The sequence below is a fragment of the Aquarana catesbeiana genome, linkage group LG03, assembly GCF_042186555.1.
Source record: "Aquarana catesbeiana isolate 2022-GZ linkage group LG03, ASM4218655v1, whole genome shotgun sequence".
NCBI lineage: Eukaryota > Metazoa > Chordata > Amphibia > Anura > Ranidae > Aquarana > Aquarana catesbeiana.
Window position 1 is genome coordinate 529,795,736 of NC_133326.1, and position 20,728 is coordinate 529,816,463.

Sequence of the window (20,728 nt, forward strand, 5' to 3'; positions counted from 1 at the left end):
TACATTATAACTGTTATGAACAGCTGTTCCTTTTAGGGCTTGTTCACACCATGATCTGCATTGCAGGCTCAACACAATGATACATAGAAAACAATTGCGCTCTATGATTATACAAGTGCAGTTGTGTGTGCCGTGTAAAATGCAGCATGTCTTCAGTTTTACACAGTACATGACAGCACGTTGAATGAAATGTCATTTTGTGACATTTCAATAAAGTTAAAAAAAAAAACAAAACAGCATGATGCATTGTAAGCATGCATCACAGCTTTCCCATACAATACACACCAGAACCATGCATTATGCACAGCATACCTTACTGCTGCTGGTGTGAACAAATCCTTAAAGTTTATGTCCAGCCAAAACTTTTTTATGTTTTTGTTTTGAATACAGTGGAGGCAGTAAGGACCACTGTCAGACTTGTATTGCCATCCAGGTTTAAGCCAGCCATACATGGATCAAAATTTGTCTGGTTCAGCAGGGAATGGCTGAATTTTGATTCATGTATGGGCAGGTTGGGTGTACCTATCAACGTCTGTACAACCAGTCGTATTTTTCCATTCTATCAGCACCACAGACTATAGCCAGCAGCACTAGTCATTGTATTCTGATGATGGGGGAGTATCCTTCCTGTCAGAAAACAATGACTCAGTGAGGAAGATTCCCCTGTCCGCATCGAACGTGTGGATGGGGGCATTGGGTTGAGCGAAAAAAAAAAGTGACTACACGATGGGCCACTTAAAACTGAACTTCACACAAAAGGGGGGAACTTCACTGCCACATTTGGGGGGAAGAGGGAGTAAGTATCTGGCTTTGACAGGTACCCGCTCCCACTTCCAGTTAGATGCGCCACGGCAATCTGAGATGGAAGTTTGGCCCCCTCCTCCTACCCACCACAGCCTACAGGTCCCAGAAGACTACAGGACCAATCACAAAGTGCAGTGCGATTCGCACATGTGCAGTAGGAAACCGGCTGTGAAGCTGCAAGGCTTCACTGCCTGTTTCCAATACTTATGATGCCAGTGCCTGCACTCAAAGCTGACTGAAGAATTGGCTCAGGTGAGGACATCACTGGATCCCTGGACAGGTAAGTGTCCTTATATTAAAAGTCAGCAGCTACAGTATTTGTTGCTGCTAGCTTTAAATTTTTTTGAGGGGAGCCTGGAGCTCCTCTTTAAGTTAGTGAGTGAGCTCCACAACAGTAATACAGACAGGAATTAAAATTCTTTGTTTAGTACAATGGCAGAAGACTAGAACCTAGGACATTATAAAAAAAAAGCACATTCATGAACATTATGACATATAGATTTTCTAAAATTATAAGTGATGTGGTGCAATGAAAACACACAAAGAGCTGCTTTTTAAAGCCAGGTACACATGGGATGAATGCCATTTTAAAAAAAAGGCCGACATTCGACCCCTGTGTATGTTGATCTGTCCGATAGAAGCCAGCCATTTGGTTGGCTTCTGTTAGACGTGCATGCTGGAGAACTGATTACAACTGGGAAGGGGATCTGATCTTTTTCTGTTGAAGTTTCACTTTCACTTACAGGTCTCTCCTCTCCTGTTCTGTGACTGGAAAGTGAATGGAGAAGCAGCACAATGATGAGCTCATCTCTCTGTCACTCTAATCTTTCCTCTTATCAGAATGCTTCTTGGACTGAAACAGACCTGGCTGGCTCCTTGTGGTGCTTTTCCCTTCCCAAGTCTGAGCTCTGCTATACCAGAACTGATAATGGCTGATACCAAGCCAAATTCAGTTAGGCCGGCCATAGACGGAATGTTTTTCTCTCCTGCAACCATGGGTTTTAGGAAAGAAAATAATCCCCCATCAACACAAACAGTATTGATGGGGGAATCTCTCCCGCTGAGCCATTGTGTTCTCCCATCGAGGGGGGCAGGGAGAAGACAGTGATCATTGCTAGTGGCTATATTGCTAGTGGGTTGAGGTCAGAACTCTGTGCAGACCAATCAAGTTCCTCCACCTCAAACTCGGTCAACCATGTCTTTATGGACCTTCTTTGTGCACTGGTGCGCAGTCATGTTGGAACAAGGAAGGGCCATCCCCAAACTGTTCCCACAAAGTTGGGAGCATGAAGTTGTCCAAAATGTCTTGGTATGCTGAAACCTTAGGAGTTCCCTTCACTGGAACTAAGGGGCAAAGCCCAACCCCTGAAAAACAACCCCACACCATAATTCCCCTTCCACCAAATGATTTGGACAAGTGCACAAAGCAAGGTCCATAAAGACATGGATGAGCGTGTTTGGGGTGGAGAAACTTGACTGGCCTGCACAGAGTCCTGACCTCAACCCGATAGAACACCTTTGAGATGAATTAGAGTGGAGACTGCGAGCCAGGCCTTCTAGTCAAACATTAGTTCCTGACCTCACAAATGCGCTTCTAGAAGAATGGTCAAACATTTCCATAGACACACTCCTAAACCTGGACAGCCTTCCTAGAAGATTTGAAGCGGTTATAGCTGCAAAGGGAGGGCCAACTCAATATTGAACCCTACGGACTAAGACTGGGATGCCATTAAAGTTCATGTGCGTGTAAAGGCATGTGTCCCAATACTTTTGACAATATAGTTTATATCTAGTGAACCTATAAGCTGACCTTCAGGCAGATTTAAAAAGTACAAATTATTGCAAGCAGTGTAAGCTAAGCTGGCTAAGCTGGCCATAGACGGTTAGAATCTTGGCAGGTTCATCAGGAACTAGCCAAGATTCAAACCATGTATGTATGGGCAGACTGAATGTACCCAAGTTGTTTGATCGATCAATTTGGGTACAATCAGCCTGATGGATTTTACATCCGCAGGAGATACTTCACCCCATCAACACTGTCTGTGTTGATGAGGGATTTGAGCTATTTTCTTTCCTAAAACCCATGGTTGCAGGAAAGAAAAACATTCTGTCAATGGCCGGCTTAACTGAATTTGATTTGGCTGGCCTGCACAGAGTCCTGACCTCAAACCAATAGAAGACCTTTGGGAGGAATTAGAGTGGAGACTGCGAACCAGGCCTTCTTGTCCAACATCAGTCAGTGCCTGACCTCACAAATGCGCTTTTGGAAGAATGGTCAAATATTCCCATAGACACACTCCTAAACCTTGTGGACAGCCTTCCCAGAAGAGTTGAAGCTGTTATAGCTGCAAAGGGTGGGCCAACTCAATATTGAACCCTACGGTCTTAAGCTGGATACACACTATACAATTTTCTGTAAATTTTGGATTTTGACCCCTTTCACACTGGGGAGTTTTTCATGTGCTTTTGCGCTAAAAATAGCTCCTGTAATGCGCCTAAAAAGCACCTCCCCTGCAGTCCCAGTGTGAAAGCTCGAGTGCTTTCACACTGGGGCGATGCGCTGGCAGGACATTAAAAAAAAGTCCTGCAAGCAGCATCTTTAGGGCGGTGGAGGAGCGGTGTATACACCGCTCCTCCACCACTCCTGCCCATTGAAATGAATGGGCACCGCTGCCAAAGCGCCTGCAAAGCGCGGGCACATTTAACCCTTTATTCGGCTGCTGTCGGGGGTTAAAAGTGCCCCGCTAGCGGACGAAAAGCGCCGCTAGAACGACGGTAAAGCGCCGCTAAAACTAGCGATGTTTTACCGTCAACGCCTGCCCGCCCCAGTGTGGAAGCAGCCTTAGATTTACCAAAACCATATAATATGAGGTCAAACCTAAACACTTTCAATTTGTATGCAATCAGGCAGGTCTTTGCACTACATGGTTTTGATAAATCTAAAGGAAATCAGACAACAAAAGTTGTATAGTGTGTATGGGGTCGAAGACTGGGATGCCATTAAAGTTCATGTGTGTGTAAAGGCAGGCGTCCCAATACTTTTGACAATATAGTGTATATAGAGAACAATCTGTATCTCCTCATCTGCTAAGTGGGCTAAATTGAATTACATATTTTGGCGAAGCATTAAAAATATTCCGTTGCGTGTCTGAAACTCCACAAACATTGAAAAATGTAGAGAGGTCACGCTTAACATACTGCCCAGATAACATCAAATATTTCAGTGATTCCATAGAATAACCCCCTCACCGTTTTCGAGGCAGATATCCTAATATTTTGAAGGATTAGCGCATCAAAAAATGAAAGCCAATCGTAGTTCAAAGTGAATAACTTTAATCGTACTTACATGAAAGCAATGGGATAAACAGGATCTAGGCTCAGGTCCTATCAGTCAAATGTAGCAGATGCTTAGCAGTCAGACATACAGAGTCGTGTTGGTTGTGCACTGCAAAAAAAACAGGAGAGACAAAAGTTATAGTGCAACTTGAGACAATTCACCCATTGAATGTGTAATGTCATCCAAGCATCATCACAAATAAAGAAAGTCAACTTGTTAACCTTAAAGCAGGATTAGATCTGAAAACGTAAAAATGTTAGTGGGTAGGATTTTACGACAGAATACATTTTATGCCTTTTCTGCAACAAAAACTTCTTTGCTGTCCTAAAATTACTTTATACCAAGCCTGGTACTTTTTTTTTTACATTTAAAAATCTGTATTTTTTGCTAGAAAATTTCTTAGGACCCCAAACATTATATATATATATATATATATATATATATATATATATATATATATATATATATAGTCAGGTCCATAAATATTGGGACATCAACACAATTGTAATCTTTTTGGCTCTATACACCACCACAATGGATTTGAAATGAAATGAACAAGATGTGCTTTAACTGCAGACTTTCAGCTTTAATTTGAGGGTATTTACATCCAAATCAGGTGAACGGTATAGGAATTACAACAGTTTGTATATGTGCCTTCCACTTTTTAAGGGACCAAAAGTAATGGGACACATTAACAATCATCCATCAAACTTTCACTTTTTAATACTTGGTTGCAAATCCTTTGCAGTCTATTACAGCCCGAAGTCTGGAACGCATAGACATCACCAGACGCTGGGTTTCATCCCTGGTGATGCTCTGCCAGGTCTCTACTGCAACTGTCTTCAGTTCCTGCTTGTTCTTGGGGCATTTTCCCTTCAGCTTTGTCTTCAGCGAGTGAAATGCATGCTCAATCAGATTCAGGTCAGGTGATTGACTTGGCCATTGCATAACATTCCACTTCTTTCCCTTAAAAAACTCTTTGGTTGCTTTCGCAGTATGCTTCGGGTCATTGTCCATCTGCACTGTGAAGCGCCGTCCAATGAATTCTGAAGCATTTTGCTGAATATGAGCAGATAATATTGCCCAAAACACTTCAGAATTCACCCTGCTGCTTTTGTCAACAGTCACATCATCAATGAATACAAGAGAACCGGTTCCATTGGCAGCCATACATACCCACGCCATGACACTACCACCACCATGCTTCACTGATGAGGTGGTATGCTTTGCATCATGAGCAGTTCCTTTCCTTCTCCATACTCTTCTCTTCCCATCACAAGTTGATCTTGGTCTCATCTGTCCATAGGATGTTGTTCCAGAACTGTGAAGGTTTTTTAGATGTTGTTTGGCAAACTCTAATCTGGCCTTCCTGTTTTTGAGGCTCACCAATGGTTTACATCTTGTGGTGAACCCTCTGTATTCACTCTGGTGAAGTCTTCTCTTGATTGTTGACTTTGACACACATACACCTACCTCCTGGAGAGTGTTCTTGATCTGGCCAACTGTTGTGAAGAGCTCACCGGTGCATTCTTTCTTTTTAAGGATGTTCCAAACAGTTGATTTGGCCACACCTAATGTTTCTGCTATCTCTCTGATGGGTTTGTTTTGTTTTTTCAGCCTAATGATGGCTTGCTTCACTGATAGTGACAACTCTTTGGATCTCATATTTAGAGTTGACAGCAGCAGATTCCAAATGCAAATAGCACACTTGAAATTAACTCTGGACCTTTTATCTGCTCCTTGTAAATGGGATAATGAGGGAATAACACATTGTGGTGGTGTATAGAGCCAAAAAGATTAGAATTGTGTCGATGTCCCAATATTTATGGACCTCGAAAAATAGGTACAGGAACTCAATCACGACCCCCATCCCTTACACACACCATGAGAACTACATCAAATAGTGGGTGTGGTCAAATTTCACAAACAGTGGGAGGGTCTTAACAGGGTCATTAAATACCAGAGTGCATTATGTACAGAGTGCAGAGTTCAGGGAGGGGGTTACACACAGACTGCAGAGTTCAGGGGTGTGCTGCATACAGAGTGCAGAGTTTAGCAGTGTGCTACACAAAGTGCAGATATCAGCTTTCTTCCACAGCTGCTTACCTCTACATCCCCCATCCACATCTCACGTTTACCCCTCTTCATCTGTGACGTCTGCATGCAACCCCCCTCTACTGCCCCCATCTTCTCCCCATCTCCTTAAAAGCTCCACCATCTTCCACATGCCCTATTTTTGTTGTTGTATTAAGCTGAAGCACCCAGCCAGCTCTAGTACCTAGTACCTCCCTGCATACTGTAGTTGGCTCCACCTCTCTCACTTGCGGGGAGATCATCCAGTGATGATTTTGGCATTTGCACTGCACCCCCTGTAACTGCATCTCCCTTGTCCCCATCCTTCACTGGATCTGATCTGTGGGAGCCATTGGGGAACAAGCTGTCACTTGTAAGCATAGAAGCTGGACTTTTGTGTTTTCAAGTAATAGTGGTCAGCAGGGAGCAGAGGGCCTGAGCCAGAGGTGGTGGAACTGAGTTCCACCAAGTTCCAGCTGCAAAAAAGCCCTGTATATATATATATATATATATATATATATATATATATATATATATATTTTAGCAGAGGCCCTCGAGAAAAAATTGGTGGGTTTTGAAGTTTTTTATGTCACACGCTATTTGCACAGCGGTTTTTCAAATGCAATTTTTTTGGGAAAAAATACACTTTAATGAATTTGAATGCACACAAACACATTATAATACCCATTCTTTTGGGTAAAATATGGTGTAAATGAGTGAGTAAATGAGTGAGTAAATAACTACAAACATGATACGGTTTAAAATCACAAGCGCTTGTGGAATAGCTCCAAACTATGATATATAAAAATCTTGCGCATTATAAGCATTTTCAGGTTACCAGTTTAGAGTTTCAGAGGAGGCCTGGTGCTAGAATTAATGCTCTCAATCTGACATTCACGGCGATAACTCACAAGTGTGGTGCGATCACTGTTTACCTATGTGCGCAGGATCAACATGTGCGTTCACCTTTGCATGCAAGCACGGGGGACAGGGCACTTTTTAAAAAAATTGTATTTATTTTTTTACATTGTTTATTTAAAGAAAATGTTTTAGAACTTTTATTGCTGTCACAATGAATGTAAACATCACTTGTCAGAGCACTAGGCAATGACAGGTACTCTTTATGGAGAGATCTGTCTCCTCTGCCCTAAAAGCAACTGATTGCACTAAGATCAGTGTGTTCAGATGCTTTGCCCATTTAAGAATGGTGCTAGTTACATCCAGGGAAACTTGAATCTGGAAATCTGGTTTCATCCCAGACCACAGAGTTCATACGGAACCGCCGGCTTCAGTTCTGGGATCTCCAGGGGGACATAGATCCCAGAGAGGCACCAGCGGGCAGTGGGAGGGAGGCAATCCCTCCCTACTGTAAAAACAATCCAGTGGCTAATTATTATTATTATTATACAGGATTTATTTAGTGCCAACAGTTTGTGCAGCGCTTTGCAACATGAGGGCAGACAGTCCAGTTACAATACAATTCAATAGAGGAGGAATCAGAGGGCCCTGCTCGTTAGAGCTTACAATCTAGAAGGGAGGGTCAAGTGAAACAAAAGGTAATAACTGTGGGGGATGAACTGATGGAGAAAATGAAAATGCAGTTGTTAGGTGTGGGTAGGATAGGCTTCTCTGAAGAGGAGGGTTTTCAGGGATCGTCTAAAAGCTAATAGAGTAGGAAATAATCAGACAGGTTGGGGTAAGCAGTTCCATAGGATTGGAGAGGCTCTGGAAAAGTCCTGGAGGCGTGCGAAGGAGGACGTGACGAGGGAGATAGAGAGCAGGAGGTCTTGAGAGGAACAAAGAGAACAATTAAGTTGGTATTTTGAGACTAGGCTCGTGATGTAGCTGGGGGCTAAATTGTGATTGGCTTTGTAAGTTGTTGTTAGTATTCTGAATTTAATTTGTTCAGTGAGCGGGAGCCAATGGAGGGATTGGCAGAGAGGAGTAGCAGACACAGAGTGATTAGTAAGGTGGATGAGTCTGGCAGCAGCATTCATGATGGATTGAAGGGGGGTAGCCTATGTAGAGGTAAGCCAATGAGTAGGGATTAGTCGAGTAATCGAAGTGAGAGCTGACCAGGGCGTGAATTAAGAGCTTTGTTTTGTCATTGGTTAGAAAGAGGTGTATTTTGGAGATGTTGTGGAGGTTGAGATGGCAAGATTTGGACAGTGATAGGACGTGGGGCTTAAAAGAGAGTTCAGAGTCCAGGACTACACCTAGGACCTTGGCATGTGGGGATGGGCTGAGAGTTGTGCCATCGATTTTGACATAGAGATCAGGGGAAGGTGCATGGGGTGATTAAAAGTTAGGTTTTGGATAGATTGAGTTTGAGGAAGTGGTGTGACATCCAGACTGATATATCTGTTAGTAAATTAGTGATACATGAGGAGAGTGAGGGAGTGAGCTGAGGGGTAGAGAAAAAGATTTGGGTGTCATCAGCGTAGAGATGGTATTTGAAGCCATGGGAGGCTATCAGCTGACCCACGGAGGAGGTGTAGATTGAAAATAGGAGAGGCCCAAGAACAGAAACTTGGGGGACCCCAACAGAGAAAGGAAGAGAAAAGGAGGAAGTAGAATTCTAAGTAACGCTAAAGGTGTGGTTGGATAAGTAGGAAGAAAACCAGCGAAGAGTACAGTCACAGAGACCAACAGCGTGGAGTTTTTGGAGGAGAAGGGGGTGGTCAACCGTATCAAAGGCAGCAGAAAGGTCCAGTAGGAGGACAGAATAGTGGTTTTGGCCGTTAGTAGATTGTTTGTTAGTTTTAGGAGAGCAGTTTCTGTGTGTTGGGGACAAAATCCAGACTGAAGGGGATCAAGAAGGCTATTCTTGGCAAGGTGGCTGTAGATCAGACGTTCAAGGAGTTTGCATAGAAAGGGGAGCAAGGAGATGCTAAGATGGCTTTTACAAAAAAAGCTGATCGCCTCTAGAAAAAAAAACAATACCAGGATGATGCCTGTAGCTGCAGGCATCATCCCAGTATAAAAATTGAAAGCCGTAACATAAATGTATGTTAGGCGGTTTTCAAGTGTGATTGTAGTTGTACTAGTGCACTTGCAATAATACAGTTGAGTACTGTCTGATATGATTTTATTAACACTATCAGTTAAAGAGCCACTAAAGGCAAATTTTTGTTTCATTTTTGAATAGAGTAAGGAAAGTGTCATGTTTTTTGCCACCTGTGTCTCATTGGGGAGATTTACCTTCACTGCTTGTCCCATAGCCAAAACAGGAAGTGAGAGGAAATCCCTCCAAAGTGAGAGAATCCTGTGGTGTCACCAGAATTTGTGTCCCTATTGGAAGATTGCCCCTCCATTACTATTCTGGGGACAACCCAAAGTTTGTTTTTTTGTTTTTGCTTTTACTTTCAATGATAACGATTATTAGTACAAAAAAAGAGAGTGAATCTCCCTAACAGAGGCACAGACAGCAATAAAACCTGACAGGTGTTCTAATTACTCTCCACTCTCTACAAAATAAAAATAAAAATGTCTTGCCTTTAGTTTTTCTACCACCTTCTTCTAGGTCCAAGCAGTTTAGGCAGGCAAATCTTTATAGACTTGAAGGGGTCCCTTTAAGAACCTTTAACTGAAGAAAACAGCATTTTGGCCCTATTTCACTCCACAATATACATTTACAACAGTCCCCGCCCTCAAGGAGCTTACAATCTAAGGTTCCTAACTCACATTCATTCATATTGTATATACCAGCATATCTTTAGAGAGTGGGAGGAAACCCATGCAGGCACAGAAGGAACATGCAAACTCCAGGCGGGTAGTGTCATGGATTGGGATTCAAACCGACAACCCTAGTGCTGCTAGGCAGAAACTCTGACCACTTAAATTATAGTGTTCCCTTACATGAACCCTACGTTGGTGGTCAATAGAAAAATATCCCTTTACATTGATTGTTTACTGGAGTGCTTTCATACATTGGTGATCAGTGGAGAAGGTCCCCCTTAGATTGGTAGTTGGTGGAGAAGAACTCCATTACACTGGTTGTCAGTAGAGATGAGCTCAGGTGTGTTTTGAGCCTAGTCCAAACCCACCTGAGCAACCCTACCAGGAAGCTGTCACTGTACTGGGCCAATCTTAGATGGTAAAGGCATTCCCCACCCCGCAGCCAGGATCTGAACTCGCCTGAGCGCATTCCTAGTGTTCAGTGGGAAGACCCCCTTACAATTGGCTGAAAAGATCATTGATGTCAGTGGTAACATATGTAAAGTCCTGTGTTTTCCTGAAGGAAATTTCTTCCAATTAGAAGTAAGAACACTGGCTCAAGGAGCTCTGCAGAGGCAGTCAGAGAGAGAACACCTGTCCTCTGGAGCTGTAGGACACTTAGACCTTACCATGCAACTGCAAAGAGAGTCTACTAGCCTAGGGGAACATAAAATATGAAACGTGTTCCTCAAGGGGGTAACTGGAAGATGGTAGAAGGAGATGTGAGAGATTACACTATGAGGATGCAGAGACAAAATTTGTGCCCCAACTAGTGACTCGCAGAGATCTTTAAGGGAATGACATTGGAACTTTGTTTTACTATGTTCAGGTATGTGCCTAATTTTCGGATCACGTATTATTTATTTCCATTCAAGTCACAGTAAAGTTTTAAGGAAGAGCAGGGACATGATGCCTTGTCCCCAGTGGAGCTATAAAAGAACCTGTGTGCTAGAGAATGAAGAGGGTATTGCATGGGCAATAAAATATGGGCCAGGCAGTCACCCAGCAAGGCAAGGTGACTACCCAGTAGCTAAGAGGAAAGACCTCCTGTGTTACACAGTGAACTCAGTTGCACATCATTGACTGATACTTTGCCTTTCACATTTATGCCCTCAGGGATATTCTTTAGAGGAAGGCTATTCCTCAAGTTTTAGGATTAGGTTAAGGTGTTTTTTTTTAATCAGCACAAGGGACTCACATTCAATGCGAAGTGTCCCCTTGTTAAGAGTGAAGACTATGCCCACCTTTTTCACCCCCCTTCCATTCATAGAAGCTGTGCTATAGCTCCCATCAATGAAAAAGCACTCTATGAATGGAGGATAGGCGGGTGAATGCATTCATAGAGGACTTTTCATTGACAGTACAGCTTCTATGAATGGCTGGGGGGCATAGCCGTCACTCTTTTCGAGTGCCTGTGACAGGTCCATCGGATCATATTACCCCCTGTAGCACCAAAAGATTTTGTCTGGGAGGTATGGAGTAGATTGGCAAAAGACTTTGGATTTCACCTCGACCAATCAGAGAAAACTGGACCAATGTAATTATGTATGAAAAAATCTATACTTGGAAAATTCTTTAAGGGTCAATGCACACTAGGGGCAAAAGAAAATGCCAGAGCTTCTGGCAGAAAAAGGGCCATAAAAACGCTCAAAGTAGCTCGTATTGCACAAGAGTTTAGAAGAGTTTATGGCTATTTGCTTTTATAAGCATTTTTTTTCTGAAACATTCCCTTCTGGTCATTTTTCACTATAATCAATGTACACTTGAAAACACCAAATGCTCCTAAACACCGCATTTAGGTGCGTGTTTTTTCTGCTTCAAAACTCCTTTCAAAAATGCACTTGTGATGTTTTTTTTTTTTGCCTCTAAACTCACCTCTTGAAATGTGCTTCTAAACGTCGTAATGTGCATAGACACATAGGATGACATTGAACTGCTTCAGCAGGCAGGAGAAATAAATGCAAAACTTCTGTAAAAGCAGCATTTTTAAGCCCAGTGTGCATGGACCCTAAAGAGGGTCTTCAACCCCAAATTGTTAGATGCTTAGCTTCTGAGCAGCTACCAAAAAAAAAAGTATAATGTTTGTATGTAGTGACCCTTTAAATTAGTCCAGATGTTTTCACTAATTTGTCAGATTGCTATTTTGCAAGCTCATTAGAACTTGTAGGAGTTTAAAAACATATCAGGATAAGCCCATATCCAAAACCAACCTGACAGATTTCACAACACATAGATTCTTGCATCTTAAGTGGCATGAATCAGGAAGAAGTCCCAGATGCTGAAATGGCAGATTGAAAGTTGCTGAATGTTAATGGGTAGCAGGAATTCTTCTGTAGATCAAACTGCATGATAAAGAAGGATTATATGGACAGTGTAACAGACATGTTGCATCCTGCCCTACGTGATCTTCAACAAAATGGCTACTAAGACTGAACATAAACAATTGCGTTTATCAGAAGACTAAACATGGTGTGCTATTATCGCATTGTCTAGTGCTGCCAAAACCAACAAATTAGGGATGTATTTGAAACCTTTCAGTTTATTAAACACTGAAAAGGAAGCTAAGTGTATAATGTTCAATGTTTAACAGGCTAGAAAGGCTTCCACAGACAGAACATCACTCTAAAAATGTGCAGGATTTTCCAGTCTGTCTGATAAAATACTTTTTTACAAAGAGAACCTGTCACCTTGCCTTTTCAGGGTAAAGTAACAAGGTCTGTAAAAGTCTAACCCCAAACCAGTTTATACTCATCTTTACTGTGCTTCTCTGCCACTGCTTGATCTATAGCTGCTGCTACAAAATACTTGGTGCTTCTGGTACGGAGAAACATGTCACCTCCTTCCATGATTCAGTACTAAGGCCTATCTGGGGATGTCATGGCTCAGTCTCAGCTCCGACCCTAGACAACAGTGGGGATTTTCGTGATGGCTGCACTAAAGGAAGGAGTCGCAGGGAAGACTGGAGAGGTGAGTTAAAGGTGGTTGGGGTGGGCTTTACACAAACCCTATCACTCTGAATGTGCAAGGTGACTGGGTCTTTTTAAAGCAAACCTGTGCTTTGTCCATTTTTTGCACTGCTGCCAATTTTAAGGCCCTGGAATTGGTGTCAATCCCTTTATTTTTTTTAGATATGCATGTAATAGGGAAGAACCAGCATCTTTATATGGTTTTATTGCTGCCCATGTTCCTCTTGGTAGGATTACTCCTCACTTTCTCTCCTGGAGAGACTACAAAAATTTAGGGAAAATCCCACAAGAACAAATTGACCTCCTCTTTAAATGACTACCATGAAACTTTTGATTTCCTCTAGATGTCTATCCTGATGACAAACAGGAAACTAGGTTAAACCTTCCAACTGAGAATACAGAAAGCAATAAAAAGTTTTTTCTTGACATGTTGTTCTAGTTGTATATAGTGTGTCAACAGTATTAAAGTGGGAAAAAAGTATCTAAAAGCTGATCTCCAGGCAGCAGCTAAATACACAGATAGAATACATGAGGGAAAAATATATCCAGACTCTGTGAGAATTTGTTGACGTTGAAGAGAGGATGATGGATCTATGTTACACATTTTTTGGACTGGAAGGTTCTGGACTCAAGTGAGAGACAATATTAGACGGCTAACTGACTTTGATCTGGGCTTAGATCCAGCCAAGTACCTTTTACACCTCTTTGATCTCCCGATAAAGAGATATAAACACTCCATGTTGATCTATCTCTTGAATGCGGCCAAGGCCTGTATAACAGCATTGTGGAAGCAAGAATCCCCCCCCTACACTCTCGATGTGGCTGGGTAAGACGGCAGAGATCAACTCCATGCAAAGTATTACTGCAGCCCTACAGGGCAAGGAAGAAAAATTTAGACAGAGTTCTAAGGAAAATGGCTTGGTCCTTGCAGCGGAGGGACAGTTCCTCCCCCTCTGCCCTCCCTCCTAACATATCCTCCTACCACCCCCCATTTTTGTTTTCCATCTCCCCTCCTCCTTCTCTTTTTTTATTTTTTTATTCCTCCCTTTTCTCTTCCTGGCTCAGTCTATTATTTGTTCTTTTTATGGTCCCAGATATGGGGTTCCATTTCAAGTTGTGCTTCTATTTAATGGAAAGATTGCTCAGACATGGAACTATGGGGTCTGTCTGGTTGGTGTTGTTAAGCCTTTGGTTAGGGTGGGATACATACTACATGCTGTTTCTCTGATAATGTACTTGTTCTGTTAGAAAGCCATTGTGGCTTGCCATATAGCTGGTATTTTGTATCTCTACATCTTATGCTCATCTGTACGCAACTTCTTTAAATAAATATACATAAAGGAGTTGTTTTGCCTTCCAAAGATTTGTATTTCTCTCAATCCAGTCCTAAGATTTACACACCTCTATCACACAGCACAGGAGTTTGCATGCAACCCAGATTTACCGTGGGGGAGACATGTCAGGGATACCCACAATGAAAAATTCACCCGGATTCAATTTCTTATATTGGATAGAATACTGGGGATATGGATAGAGTAGAGTATAGGGGTGGGGGGCGTCGATTGGAACCAATTTCAAACCCTTTTTAGAGGGTTTCACCTCGGGAGGCTCGGAAAAATGAGACATGTGGGGTCATCTGTCGATACAGGAGTCTGCAATTTTAGTACTATAGCAACCCCATATGCAGTAGGGCAGTAACTTCTCTGCCCTATTGGAATTAGGATCACTTCATACCTATACAGTGCCTCATCTTAATACTTAAAGTGGGGTTCCACTCAAATTTTTAACTTAATTTTACCCCCTTCAGTTAATTGCATAGATGTTCAAACGCCGCACGAAATTTTTTTTTATCGCTGTAATTACCTTTATATTGTACTTTATTGTGGCACTTCCTGTCTCTCCTCCCATGGGAGTAGGCGTGTTTATTGCCTTTCCCCGGCGCCGCACTGTCTCCTGGGAGCTTAGTGTCAGGCTTCCCAAGATTCAGTGCGGGAACAATGATCATGCTTGTGAACAAGCTTTGAATGAACAGCATTCACCGCATCCAGGAAATCAATTCTTGTGGGCTTCACATGCCCACAAGCAAGATGGAAACAGCCAGCATCACATTTTTAAAGTTATTCTTCAGTACGAAAACAGACAGAGGCAGAAATATTACACCCAAACTGTGAGTATTATTTTGGGATTAGCAAAGTGTCTCAATGACCTAAAAAAAAAAAAAAAAAAAAAAAAGATTGGTCGCCGGACTCCCACTTTAACATGTTTTGTTTTGACCTTTCCCCCTTTCTGGGTTCATCTCCTTTCATTGTATGGTCATTCCCCAATTGCCTTTTTTTTCATTTTATGTAATTCATTTTATTGTTTCATTCATATATATTTTTTCTTTTCACTTTTTACTTATTCAATTTATTAATTTTTTTGTATAGTTTTTCTGGGTCATGTGTTTGTTTTAATGTAGATTGCATGTCTACTGCAGCATTCTAGGACTCCTTCTAAGATGTCTTTTCAGCCTTCTCCATCCTGGTGTCACCTGCCCCACATCCGCTCCGATCCCGCGGCTCTTTTGGACCCCCACCCGGCGCACCCAGGCCACCCATGCAGTTGCAGCGGGTGGCTTCTTACCATCCTGGGCGATTGTTTTGCTGGACGGTGGCCATTCCGCCCCTTTGGTTGCTTGGCAAACCCTTGTTTGGCCGCATCGTTCTGGCTCTGCCCACATATGCGTGGGCGGGAGCGCGACGTGGGACTCAGCTCTGCCCCCCTGGACATGGTCACGCTGCGCGCTGCGCGCTGCGCGCCATGTTCCCGGGGGCCAGTGGTGGAACGCACACCAGCCCAGTATGGCGCCATGCGCTGCTGGGCGGCGTGACGGCATGGCTAATTCCCCATATGGGGTATTTAGGATGTGCAGCCTAGGGGTCCTGTCACTTCCATATGCTCTTTGGTAGCAAGGGGTTTTTTTTACCTCCTTGCAGGGGATGCTTTAGCCCATATCTTTCTCTGGTGAGTAATGCAGGGACACTGCTCTTTTTGTTTGGTTTGTAATGGCCAGCATATTGGTCTTGCATAGAGTCATAGATTGTAGGCTACAAAATAATGACATTAATGCCTTATCTTGGTTATTGAATCCTTATATATATATATTCTCTGAACTCTATAGTTAAAGCTTTAACTCCATGTTATGCTGATTACAGCAATCGTGTGATATACATATATTTCATGCAGGCCTTTTGGCTTGAAAGCTGCATACCTCACCAGACTAGTAGCTAAAAATCCCTCCCCCTTTTTCCATCTACTGCTGACTCAATATGTTTCATAAGTAGCATTTTTTTTTCTTTTTAACAACTTAATTGTTGTTTAACATAAACTTATATATATATATATATATGCTTTTTTGCTCAGCAGCCATACTGCTCCTTTTTGAAGGACTCTGTCCGCTGCACATCAGCCCTGCTGAGCTGTTCAGCTTTCTGAGCTCGCTGGGTGTCCTTAGATAGAGCCCCGGTGATGGTGAGTGGTTCTCTGGTGCATGGGTTATCCCTGTTTAGGATCCAGCTGTTTTTAAATTTCTAAATGTATGTGGCTAATATGCGATTTTTTACCATAAAGATGTAAGTCTGTGCTTGGACTTGGTTTCCATAAATAGACAAATGCTATTTTGTTTATGCCTTGATACGCTGTTTTTGTTTTAACTTTATCTATTTGCTTTTCAAGTATGAATGCCTGCATCTTTTGATTGCCCCTGAAAAAGGAAGTAATTTCTGAAACGCGTTGGGTGTGAAGCCTGCATTCTATGTTGCGGTGTCTCAGGACCCTTACAACATCTAGTCATTATGTCATGTTGTCATGTAATTATATTAGCTAGGCTTTTCGCAGCAAGTATTTGTACGTCATGTATTTTTAAAAATTCTTTATAGTATAATAAATTTCTATTTTTATATATAATACGCATTTTTGCTTATGGGTGTTATATCACCACTAGGGCCTTTAAAATCCCATAAGGGGGAACCTTGTTCTCTGTTTCATGTACAAAGGGATGTTGGCCCACCTTTAGTCCTCTCTATCTCAGCTCTCTCCGTATTTCTATCACACAGCACAGCCCTGTCTGGCACGGCAAGAGCCCTGATTTTTCTCTAAAATGGTTAAGTAATTCTAACGGGTCTTGTCTCTTCCACAGACAGTAACTGGACAGTGAAAGGAGAAGCAGCATACTGATAAGCTCATCTCTCTGTCACTCTGCTTTCTCCTTATATCATTATGTTCTTTGCTAGCACTGCAGCACAGTTGCTTGGCTCCTTGTGCTGCTTCTCCCTCTCCCAGCCTGAAGTCCACTGTATAAGGGAATGCAAAGACTAATACCAAGTCAAAATCAGGTTCTTACAGTGCTTGCATTTAAAAATATCCGCCTGTAGTTTGGCTTTAACTTTCATGTTGCTAGGTAAAGCAGTTCTGTACTTTTTAACTCCCCTGCATATAAGCAGTTGGGTTCTTTAGCAGTAGGCGCAGGCGTATGACTATACAAATAAACATTGGCCAGACTTGTTCTGAGTAGCTCAGTAGGCTATGGATCAGAGCTGCAGGCTTAATCATGACACAATTCATCTTTGTTTTCAAATACCTTGCTGTTACGTCTCACTAGTTAGTTATAAGTATTTATAGCTTTAAGTGTGAATGTCATCTGTGAAGCGTGACTCTTTCTTTAAGTACACAAAACAACAAAGAACAAGTACGACATGCATGTTGATGCCATAGACCACAAGCAGGTAACATTTAAAATCTCGTCAACACCCAGCATCCTCTGCCAGGTGCTAAGCTGGGTGTCTGAAGTAAACAAGGCACGTGGATCTTTACACCTCCCAACTCTATCCTTATTTTGAAGAGATCCTCCTTTGGCCCCATCTTTCATGCACAGCTTTCATTTTAAGTCTAATATGCAGATTTGTATGAATAAATACAAAATGTAAACTACTAGAAGTATTTATACCCTGTTTCCCCGAAAATAAGACCTAGCGTGATTGTCGGTGATGGCTGCAATATAAGCCCTACCCCCCAAATAAGCCCTACCCTGTTTCCCCAAGAATAAGCCCTACCCTGAAAATAAGACCTACAAGGACTTTAACTAGAGCTAATATGGGGGGTAAGGCTTATATTGCAGCCATCACCGACAATCACGCTAGGCCTTGGGCAAAGCACAGATTCATTTTAAAATATCCTAGTCTCTGTTCAGAGAGAGAGAAAGAGAGAGGGAGAATGGAGTAATTTGGGTTTAGTTGTATCCCAACAAATATTGTAGCCTTTTTTTTTTTTTTTGGTGAACACATAACTGAATTTTGGTGGATGTTTTGGATTGTTATCAGATGCTTATCTCTATGTTTACCATTATATGGTAGTGGTATTCGCTCATTTGATGGATTGCTATAGGAAAATTTTGGCCACAGAACTTTTAATTCCATTGACACCTCTTCTCCCCAGCCTTCTGATTGGACCATGCATTGAAGAAGAGGCTGTGGAATGTGGGTAGGTGTGTGTAAGATCAAAGGTTGACGTGCTAGGTCCTGTGTCTTTTATCTTCTGGTCTACAGAATGGGAGAGTTCCTTTTTGGGTGCCCACAATGCTGCCCAGTGACACTTCTCACTGGCTGTTCAGTTATGGAGGCCTGGAGACAACAGTGGTTGCATCAGATGCAGATGGACTGCAAGGGTAGATCATCAGTCTTAACACCCAGAAGAGGCATCAGTGAGGGTCACAATATAGTGGACTCAAATGAGTGAAGCTCTGCTTGTAAGAGCTTTTTGACACTATAAAGTTGCTGAATAGAAGTTGGGAGTTGCGAGTGATGGAAAGGTTTGATTTTGCCAGGAGATAACAAAAGTTTCTAAAGAGTTGTTTAGATTTCCAAGAATAAGCCTTCAACAATTTTGTTTCTGAAGCTGGGTGATATTCTAAAACTTCAATAAACTGATCTCCTGAACCAGACCTCCAGAATTGTTTATGGTCTCCTCCCACCCTGATCTAGGATCACTGGAAGTCAGTGCATGCAAGTCATCTTCCAGGTTTGGGTTATATTCCAAGGGAAAATTTAAAAAAGATCTTAAACCCCTGCAATAAAAGCTACATTTAATTTCATAGTTTATAAGATCACAACACTTTCCCTTCCAAAGAACAAAGTTCTGGGGAGTCTCATTGTCAACTGTGAAATTGGAACACGGAGCCTTTTTCCAGCTAAGCTTCATCTCTAATGAAAATGTCTCTTTTTTTGCCAAGTACTGGCGCAGGGCCACATGGCAAGAGAACCGACACAGGCAAGGACTTATACACACGTAACAAGATATCATGGCATTTTTCAGCCTGACCACTTGGTATAATCACCCCAGGGAAACTCAGCTGTATTTTACAAATTGATTATCGGACTCAAATTAAAGACCTGTCAATCATTCATTCTGTAAGGAGGTAATAATAATAACTGGAGGGGATTTACTAGGGTCATAAAAGCCTGGGTACATAAAAGTACATCTTGCACATGTACCTTTAAGGTTGAGGTTTTAGTCACATGCAAAGTTAGCAGCAGCACCACAAGCAGACAAGATGCAAAAATCCTGCACTCCTATACCCTGGAAGATGGTTTACTTTAAAACAAGCAAGTAAAATTAAGCAAGACAGATATTGTGAGGACTGTCCCCCTTCATTAAAATGCAATGACATGCATGGCACACGAGCCCCCAAAACATCAGTCTTTCTTCATTTGATTATGCACCATTCAAAATAACGTATATTGAAGGATTTTGAAGTGACAGCTTCTTGTCCAAAAGACTGAGGGCACAACTGAAGACCAAGGCTAAATTGTGTGGGACAAAAAGTGAATAAAGTTGTTTAATCTAAATAAATAAAAATGGTATCGCTTAGTCCTACCTATGCCAGTAAGAGCACAGGGTCACCTTAATGCTTTAAATCTGACCCTAGCAGGTGTTCTTCCTCCCCCACTGTTTCTACCACTCCATTTTCCCAGAGGAGTAAGCTTCTAGTAGATTCTAGTCAGACCATTTACAGAGCTGAGGACTCCCCATGTGACGGCCAAGCACCAGTGCTATGCCATGGTAGAAAAGGAAGTGAGTCAACATACTCTTCCATGCTCAGAAGTAACCAATTTTCCTTTGCCCTCCTGATGGCTGAATGAAGCAGAGGGGCAGAGAGAGAAAGGAAGGTGAGCATAAGCTACTGTGGAAATAGAAATTAAATAAACTTGTTGCTTTGCCATTCATGAACAAAGCACAGGTTCACCTTAAAGCTAACCTCTCACAAACCTGGTATATTTAGGTGAAAATATCAAACTGAAGTCCTCTCTCTGCTGATGTCACAGAAATCAGTCCAGGCACCACGTCATCCCGACAATGGAAGTCTGAATCCGCCAGGTGCCAGGACTGACACCTGTCTCAGCCTTTCAGCGAGCCGCTGAGAGCCTGAGACAGCTGCTCCGCCCCCTCCACAGCCCAGAGCTCCAGTGAGCACGAGGAGCAGAGCAGAGAGGTGCTGATTGACAACGAAGGAGCAGAGCAGAGAGGTGCTGATTGACAACGAAGGAGCATAGCAGAGAGGTTCTGATTGACAGTCAGCAGCCCTCTGCTCGGGGAGCTGTGAGAACCGAGCCATTGGCGATGTTTGATCGCTCGGTTCTCAGTGTAGAGTCTCCAGGGGACAGATGCAGCACTGGACTGATGCTGCATCCACCTAGGTAAGTATGATAGGGGAAAAAACCCCAAACCCATAGTTCTCTTTATAAAAAGGGAAAGGGGAGGACAGAGAAATATAAAATGTTTTTTTTTACCTTAGGTT

General features: G+C 42.4%; 1 protein-coding gene across 4 annotated transcripts in view; it reads right to left on the bottom strand.

Moving 5' to 3' along the window:
- Positions 1–20,728, bottom strand: part of CALD1 (caldesmon 1) — a 266,015-nt gene that overhangs the window by 174,679 nt on the left and 70,608 nt on the right. For all 4 annotated transcript variants that reach the window (XM_073621277.1, XM_073621276.1, XM_073621272.1 and 1 more), the window contains exon 2: positions 4,151–4,249. The gene's annotated coding sequence lies outside the window, so the exon portion shown is untranslated. The remainder of the gene's footprint in view (positions 1–4,150; positions 4,250–20,728) is intronic.